Genomic DNA, 8,961 nt, shown 5'->3' on the forward strand with positions numbered 1-8,961 from the left:
GTGGTAGACAGCTCAAATATGCACGGCTTGGTACTGGGTCTGGTTTTGGCTGTTCCTTTTAAAGTTTGTGTTGCTGTCTGAGTGGCGGCAGAGACCTGCTTTTTTGATGAAATCCCTTTTGGTACTTCTCTAAGGAGAGTTGTCAGGAGGCAAGGCTTTGGGGAAATAAAGTTTCAAATGATCAGGACATATTTGCAGGCGACACTGAGAAACTGGGACCGTCTCATCCTCTCTTCTGCTCCTGCTGCTGTGCTGTACCCGTAGAGGAGCTATTTTCGGAGCTCCGGTAAGCAGAGCATTTTTGCAGTTACACACAAAGTAAAGAAGTTTAAGAACAAAAGATTGTTCTGGACAGTCAAACTGGAATGACTTGGAAGGATACATTTAGGAAGTGGTTTCTTGGACACTAATTAGGACCATTTGCTTGGGGTTGCCATTATTTTCCTTTTAGTCTGGAGGGCACAATAGATCAAATGATTTATATATCATTAACAATTCTTGTTAACCATAAGCAGGGTTGGGCTTTTCCATACTGATTACTGAGTAGTGCTATAACGACTTGTTTTATTTCTTCTTCAGTGTCCATATGAGCAAGTTAATGCGAAAGACTAGTCCGAAAAGAAGCGCTTCACCTCTTTTTTTTTAATGCATGTGTGTTAACGTCTTTCGTTCTGCGAGAGCGGCTGTGAAACCGAAGCCCATCAGGTCTTTGTGGCTTCCACTGCCAGAATACTGGCATTTGCTGTACCTGATCCTGGCTCCCAGTGAATGCATTTTAATTGTAATAAAACACAAACTGAACCATATGTGCACGTGTGTTTTAGACGCCGCATTATTGATAACCCTTTCCCTTTCTTTTGCGCTGCAAGTAACGGGTTACGATCCCATAATACAATTAATTTCTTTAAAAGAAACTTTAAAAGAAACTAAGCAAGCGAGCATATGCAATCATTAAAATCCCACGGATTTATTTAACGTTAGTTTCGTGTGCACCGTGATGTCCAAGAATTGATGACTGGTGGTACGCCCAGGAGTTTCGGCTGTTGGGAGGGAGGGGCGGGGAGGGACGACGTTGTGGTGTACGCGGTGTGTTTTGTGCGGTGCTCTGGGCACCGCTGAAGCGGGGCCTTGCTCCCCGCCGGCAGAAGCGGGTGCCCGGGGCGGCGGCCGCGCTCTCGCCGCGTACGCGGGGAAATCCGCCCTCCGGGATGAGCCCATCCCCTTCGGCTGCTCCGGGGGATGCTCCCACGCCTTTGTACAGTGAGCTCGGGGACGCCTCAGCACCCGCGCGGCGTCCGGCCCCGCAGCCCTCCCGCGGGGAGGCGGGAGAAGCCGCCGCTGGCCGGGCCGGGCGGTTCCGCCGCGGGTCTCCGGCCGCCTGCCCCCGACCCCGGGAGCGGACCCTGCCGCCTTGGGGCAGGGCCCGAGGAGGCTCCCTGACACACTCGTTACCGGTTTAAATCCCCGGCACTGAGACGGTGGATGGGAGAAAGAAAGGCTCAACAGAATCGCCTGGGTTCCTGAATAATTTAAATTCTTTGTAGTTGATTGAACATCGGTCCGTTTGGTGTCCAAGTTTGTAAAAGCCTTTGAAAGACAAAAGAATTCTGTTTGCAAACATAATGTGAAGTGTAAAGCACACTACAGATATTCATGAGCACCCAGGAGGTACTGAGCACGCCGGTACGTTAGAGGCAACCTTGTCAGGAGATCTTTCGTCTTTGTTTCATTAACCCGAAAGTCCTCCCTTATTTCATGCAGAAGTTATTGATACCCGAACTATTGTATTTACGGTCTAGTCCGACTTCTCCCGCCACACATCTTCATTAACATTGAATGGCACCCGGATCAGATGTCCTTTCATAGGTGAATTGCTGCACCCAGAACATCCAAATCGAAGCCCAAAGCCAGCAAGCATCTCTGCCATGGAGCTGGTCTCCTCTCCCCGCTCCCCACGGAGCGCTCGGCCAGTGGGGGACTTGCAGGCGGTGACCTTGGGGACATCCCAGTGCTACACAGCAGCTCCGAGATGGACCTTGGGTGGGAGGGTGTGGGGTTACCCGGAGGGGATGTAGTAAATGGAAAGGCATTTTTTCATTTGTGTACTTTCAAATGAAGCAGCCAGTTTCATTTGGATGGGAAACTGTTGTCAGTTGCTTGGTGTCCCATTTTGATCCTTCCTCAGCCTTGGTTGAACGAAATGTCTTGAAACCTCTTCCAAGAAGATGCTCGTACAGGCTTCCAGATGCTCGGATTTAGATCATTTGAACGTCAGCGCAGCCTTCTGGTAACAGAAAACATCCAAATGGATTTCGTTTGTGTATTAACGTCCGTCAGATGGGAGAGTAGCACATTTTAGAGCTAAAGTCTGTTTTCATCATTTTAGCAACTGGGTCCACATGAACGTCTCGTCTGTCAAGTCAGTAGGTTGAAGCTACACAGAACAGACTGAGTCCAAGTGTCTGAAATGACTTGTAATAGCTGTGCTAACAAACAGGGATTTAACGTATGAGGCCATTACTGCTGTTTATGTAGCTTCGCGTGTGCATGCAAATAGCTGGGGAGGGGGTCATTGCAGGGAGAGACAGCTGTAAACACACCCAGGGAGCTGTGTGCCCCAAAGCTGCGGGCTGAACCGGGCCCCACGGCGAGGTCCCGCCGGTGGGTCCCGGGGCCATGCGCGGGAACCGAGCGTCGGTCACTGTCGCAGAACGGCCGCCGGCCACCGCTTCCCCCGCCATCTGGTGGGTCCTCCTCTCCCGGCTGTCGTACCGGGTGGGGGATTTGTACTGCAAGGGCCGGTGATGTTGCCGCCGCGGCAGTAATAATGAAATAAAACATAACATTAGTTAGGCGCGACGCAGCAGGTGGCTTATGATAAGCCTTGCATATTCCGCTGCCTCCTGCTCCCGGTAGAGTGCCGGTAACTGGAGGAAAAAAATCTTTTCGGCGCTTTAGAGAGTAAGCGGAGGAGCGGGGAAGAGCCTGGGCCGGCCCAGGCTGGGCTTCTTCCAGCGCCCGGGGCCCCGACAAGGCCCCGGCACCCTCCCTCAAAGTCGCAGTAATAACAGCTGTGGTGATTATGATAATAATAATTCTTATTATTGCACCTTGGTGTAGATGGCGGTTGCTGTCTCAGGGGCATTAAGAAGAGAACAAGTCCCATGAAGGCACCTCTTTCCCTGCGTGGTCAGTCGCTTCCCAGCCCAGGCACAGACTGGCGGGTTCAGCTAATCCCGCCCGAGGGCTGCTTTTGCCCGTGATGGCTTTAAACTTCCTGATCGCGAGCGCATTTAACGAAAACCTTATTTGAAAAGTTCTCGCCATCCACACCATGGGAGCAAGACGGACTTGCCTGGCCCCAGAGCTCGGCAAAGCAAACTTTGCGTGCTCGGAGCTCCTGGTCACCTGCCCCAAACCCGCTCCTCCTGCGGGGAGATACCTCGGCTTTTAACTGCTCCGCCACAAGTGCTCCCCCCCCCGGCCGACACCCCCCTGGCTGGTTCCCCAGGTGAGCTGCTGTGAGGTGGGACGTGCTCTTGGCTGCCCGTCCACGTCCACAGTGGCCGCGGACCCGAGGCCGCTGCGCCCTCCGCGGACCCGCGGCGCCCCGGGCTCCCCACGCCCAGCCCGCGGGAGGGCGGGCGCGGTGCCGCCGCGGGGCCTCCCCCCGCCGGCCGGGACGAAGCCCGAGGCGGGGAGAGCGGCTCCCCGATGCTGTTACCCGGCTGCTGCCGAGCTCCCTCCCCGCCGGCGGTGGTTTGCTGGCAGCTCCGGCGGCTGGCCGAGCGGGACGCGGCCGCCCTGCCTCGGGCGCACGGCCGGACCGCCGCCCGCCGGTGCGCACCGCGGCGGGGAGCAGAGCCCTGCCTCCCCCGCACGCCGCCGGGTCTCCGGCCCTGACAAACTCCAAGGAAGATCATTAGCATCCCTTGCTTTCCTACTTTTTTAATAGGTTACCAAGCTGGCCACGTAGACCTAAGGGTCACACGGCTCAGGGAGAAGAACTGAAACTGTCACCGGAGTTAAGAGAAACAGGCAAACAAAGCCAAAGCGAGCAGTCGCCCCGTGTTCCTGCTCCAGAAACAGCTCCCAGGCCAGAGGGTCCTTGCAGGAAGCCCCCTCCTGCCAGAGCCGCTCCGAAACAGCCGGCGAGAGGCGCGGCCGCAGCCCCCCCGGAGCCCGGCCGGGAGCCGGCTCCTGCCTCGCCGCCGGCTCCCTGCATCCCCCCGGGGATGAGAAATGACTCCCGACCCTATATTTTTCTATTGTTTTGAGCCGGTGGATCAATTGTCATCAGTACTGTCACCTAAGAAGCAATGATTCCGATTCATCTTGGCATCTGATTTTATTCTAATGGGTTAAATTGGGTTCACTTTTACAATTATCTCAGGTTTGACTGCGTAGTATTGCATGACAACTCACAGTTTCATCGGGTTTGGCAAAGCGAGGTTGCTCCGTGAATCCGTATATCATATCACATCAGATCAGCATGAAGTTTACTGTTTAGCGACTCCATTTGAGAGGATTTTTATGAAAGTGGGAAGGGTTGATGCAGTCCATGGCTGGTTCAGTGCGATTTGAAATAAATAAAAATGTGGAGAGATGGCAACAACACGGGGTTTGCTGCTCAGCTGTGAATAAGCACAGAACGAAAAAAACGACATGATGTGGAAACGCTCAGCTCGCTACAATATTTTTAGCAGCCTCTCAGTCCTCGCCTTTTTTTAATTTCCTAATATGTTCTTTGCTTTATTAGTTTTATTTACAACCAGCTCCCCATTAACACCTCACCTGATTACTGAGGAGCTGAGACAGCTAATCAAGAAAATCCAGCAAACCAGCCAAAACTGAGAGGTGGGATTTATTTTTGCTTTCATTCATTCTGTTTGTTTGTTTGTTTATTCATTTGTTTGTTTTGGAAAATATTTCGAAACAAACAGAAAATAAAAGGCAGGTATAAGTGTACGTTGGTGACAGGCCAGAGGTTAGAAATTCACGTCAATTCTGTATTAGAGGCTACGTAGAGGAGGGGGAGAGAGAGGGAGGAAAAAATCTTTCCACCAAGCAGCTTGTTTATTTTAATTAACATAGGGATCCTCTGCTAGGAACAAGGAACAACCTCCATCTACTGGCTAGATCATTGCGTCTCTTCTCCATCCAAAACCCATCCCTCATCACTCATTAAGGAGGGTACAATTTTGGAAGGAGCTTCTAAGGTCTCAAGGTAAGCTCCTGCATGAGTCTTTGCTAGCAACGCAGCTATTTAGACCTCACGGATGTCATTTGCGGGGTGTTTCTTTGGCGTGGTGGGTTTTTTTAAACGACACAGAATGGTCGTTTCCCCAGGTGTATTCGCAGACAACATTCGGTGCATCTGTGTTTTAATCTAGAAAAACAGCAGCCTGGCAAGACTGAGCCACTCAGCTCAATTAAAAAAAAAAAAAAAAAAAAAAAAAAAGAGCTGTGTTTTTTTCTTTAAAAAAAAAAATATATATATTTTTTTTTTAACATGGAATGGCTCCTTTCACCTGTCTGTGAATCTAGCGTGTAAGGTAGTCCTTTCCAAAAACAGCAAAATATTATAATTTCCAATGGCTTAATTACCACCGGAGTGCAAATACGATTAAGGTTAATATCAGACAACTAAAGAAGCCAAACAATGCGGAGGTCCTTGGTGGTGAACAGTTTCGTGTTAGACAATAATCTGCCTCCTCCTGCTTTCTTCTGGCTGTGTGATCTCTTGTTAGTGGTCAGTTCACAGCGCTTGGCTATGGAGATACGTGTCTGCGATTACTATGGCAAGCAACTAATTGTTATTATTTAAGTAGCGTCGCCTTAAGCAAATGAATACGTGGCTTAATTTACTGTTTTCAGATTACCGGGAGGTACAAACACGTTGGAGATTTGGGGTTTTTTAAATCGATGATGTTTACGGTTAAAGATAGATTGCGCTAGTGTTCTAGTGGCACGGCCAGCCCGGCTGGGGAAGAGAGGGGCCGGGGCCGGGACCGGACTGCCGTGCGCCCGTCAGCTTTCTGTAAGACAGTGGTCCGAAAGTTGTCTACGGTACACTCGAGAGGACTCGAGGCAGGAGAAAGATGGTGATGGTGAAATATGTCGTTTCTAACACCAAAGTGGAATTTTAAACGATGTTGGGCTTTTAAAAAAATGCAACCTATTTAAATGCTGAAAACGACATTAGCTACATTTGATGGCACCGCCGAGAGATGTAACTCTATTCAGATTTTCCTTCTTTGTGTCTAGATTGCTTGTACTAGCCGCGGACTTCACAAAGAGATGAGGTTGACCGTTAATAGCACGGCACCCCGTCACAAGCTCGTAGAGCAGAAAATAGCGTTAGGATTTAAAAATAGACCTGTCTTTAACAGCCCGACTCGCCGGCAACCGGCTCGTAATCCTGTTGGTGTTATCGTTACGCGCTCTAAATTTCTGGAAGTGATTAAGCGGGAAGTGGCCGGAGGAGCGCAGGTACCTGCGGGAGGAGGCGGTATGCGGGGCGCTGCCCGGGGGCGGCGGGGGGCGGCTGAGCCGGCGCCGAGCTGGGGCAGCGCCCTGCGCCCGCAGCCCGGGACAAGCAATGGCCTCGCCTAGGCTGGGCTGCATCCACACCGCTTCTGCTTAAAGAACTCCCCCTCCTCCCCACCCCCCCGCCTGAATACCCTCCCCTTTCTTCTAATTATTGTTGGTCAATTATTAATTTGCATGTAGACCTTGTCCTAAATCCTCAGAACTAAACACAAGACCGTTCACGCTGTTATAGGCTTTAGACCGTAGCCTGTGGCCAGGAAGAACAGGGACTCTGTAGCAAAGCGGATCCCAGTGACCGCATGCTGAAATCTGCCCAGGGCACACGCTAATTACGGAGGAGGAACTGGCCCCAGCAAGCGCCCGGAGCGCCGCCGGCGAGAGCTGCAGCCGGGGGCAGGCTGGCGGCGGGAGCGCTGCAGCCGGCTCCGGGCAGCGGCGACGCGGGCCGGCGTGTGACCTGCGGAGGTCTCAACAGCCGTGTGCTCCTCCTTAGCTTGGGGAGCCTGGGTGTAACCTTGCAGAAAGGAAAAACCTCAGAGCGCCCGTCGTGTTACCGAAATATTCTGAATATTGCACATCGGACACCCTTCCCAAAATGCTGCGGCAGCAGGAGATAAAAGCAGCCTGCAATGAGAAACTGCGTTCAGAGGCGAAGTGCTAATGCAGATGGATTCCTAAGGGATAAACCGGTAGATTTGGATTTTAGATTCCCTGTCGTGTTCTTTGTGAGATTTTCTCTCCCCTCCCCGAGCAAACCAGCAAAACTATCCAGAGACCCTCGTGCTACAGTGACAGCCTCTCGCTACCAGCCTGCCTCAGAGCAGCGGAGTTCCGATTTGCAGAGAGGAATGAGATCTCAGGAACATTGAAATAGATTTACCTCGATCTCCTACAGGCCTTTTGGAAACGGAGAAGTCACGTTTGATGCTAGCAACAAACTTTTAGTGTCCCTTTAGGTAAGAAGTGGTCTGCCAACATTAGGATGTTAATCAGAAAACGCCGTGGCAACCCCTGGCCTCCTTTACTGGAGCAGCAGTAGCTAGCAGCGTATCCTTAACCGTACCTGATGGAGCAGAAAGAAAGGACCCTCTAATTAATTAAGTGTGCCCAACCGGAGGAGGTTTAGTCATTTCTGAGTTTTGTTACAAGTCTGCCCAATTATTCCTAACGGCGCCGCCGAGCTAAGGTAGAGACGGGAATTTAACGAACAATATTTTCGGTGTCGCTGGCGTGGACAGACGCTTTGCCACTGCACCTGCGGGTAGTGTTTCCGTGAGCCGCACCGCACATGTCAGACAAGCGGGAGGAGAAGGGAGCGGTGCCCGCACCCGAGGCGCCCGAGGCAGGGGCACAGCCCGCTCGGGGGGCGCAGTGTCCCCACTTTAGCCGCCTGGAGGGAGCTGGGCCCAGCGCCCCCCCGGTGGCTACCCCCAAACCCCTCCTCTCCCCGTTCCCAGCAGGTGCGATGAGTTTGACCGTCCTCAGCCCGGCAGGGACACGGTCACGGCAGCACGGCGGCTCTTCCGAGGGGGGGTCCGCAGGGGCGGCCCGGGCCGCGCGGGGCGGGCGGGTGTCGGCGGTGTCTGCCCGGCACACGCGGGGTATCTTTGGCGAACGGGCGCCGTGAGAGATGCAGACCATTTCCAAGAGAGCAGACGCCACACGAAACTGAGGCAGGGTGAGTTACCCCTGACAAAATATCTGGACGAGGACAAAGGAACATTTCGTTCAAAGGAAAAAGAAAAAACGAAACCCTGCACGTGTCAGTAGAGTGGAAAGATTATATCGCAACTATTAGAAACAAACTCGTCTCTAGGTGAGATTTTTTCACCTCTGTCGACAGCAGCCACTGCAGTCCCCCACGCCGGGCAGGCGCACGCCTGTGGCACCTCGTGGGTGCAAGGGTGTGCGGGGAGCAGACCCTCCCGCGGCGGGGTTAACCCCTCCCGCAGCGGGCCGGCCCCCCCGAGCCTCCGCGCCGGCTCCCTCCCTCCCCAGGAGGCCTCGCAGTGCTCGGCAAAGCCGCCGTCCCCTCGACGGCTCCCGGCGGCCCGCCCGGCCGCGCTGCCCCGTGGGCTGCCGGCTGCGGTCCCGTGGGAGGGGAACAACTGCGCCCGACTCCCGGAGCAGCCAGGGCACCGCGGAGGGACGGCGGGAAGGAGGGGCATCCCCAGCAAACAGCTCCCCTATCCCGGATGGAATCACCTTGTTTGTTTTTTCCTGATGGTTTGTTGTGCTAATTGAGTTGCTTTCTCCAAGGAAAGAGGAAAGTCTCTCTCTCCCTCCTCCTTCCCCACACACTTCCCCCCCGCCTCCCCTTTTTCTTTTATTCCAGACCGGGAGTGCTCTGCGGGAGACTACGGCTTGTGGAGGGATCTACCCGTTTTGAGGGAGATTCCCTCACCCCTT

This window comes from Nyctibius grandis, chromosome 8 (assembly GCF_013368605.1).
Source record: "Nyctibius grandis isolate bNycGra1 chromosome 8, bNycGra1.pri, whole genome shotgun sequence".
In the NCBI taxonomy this organism is placed as follows: Eukaryota; Metazoa; Chordata; class Aves; order Nyctibiiformes; family Nyctibiidae; genus Nyctibius; species Nyctibius grandis.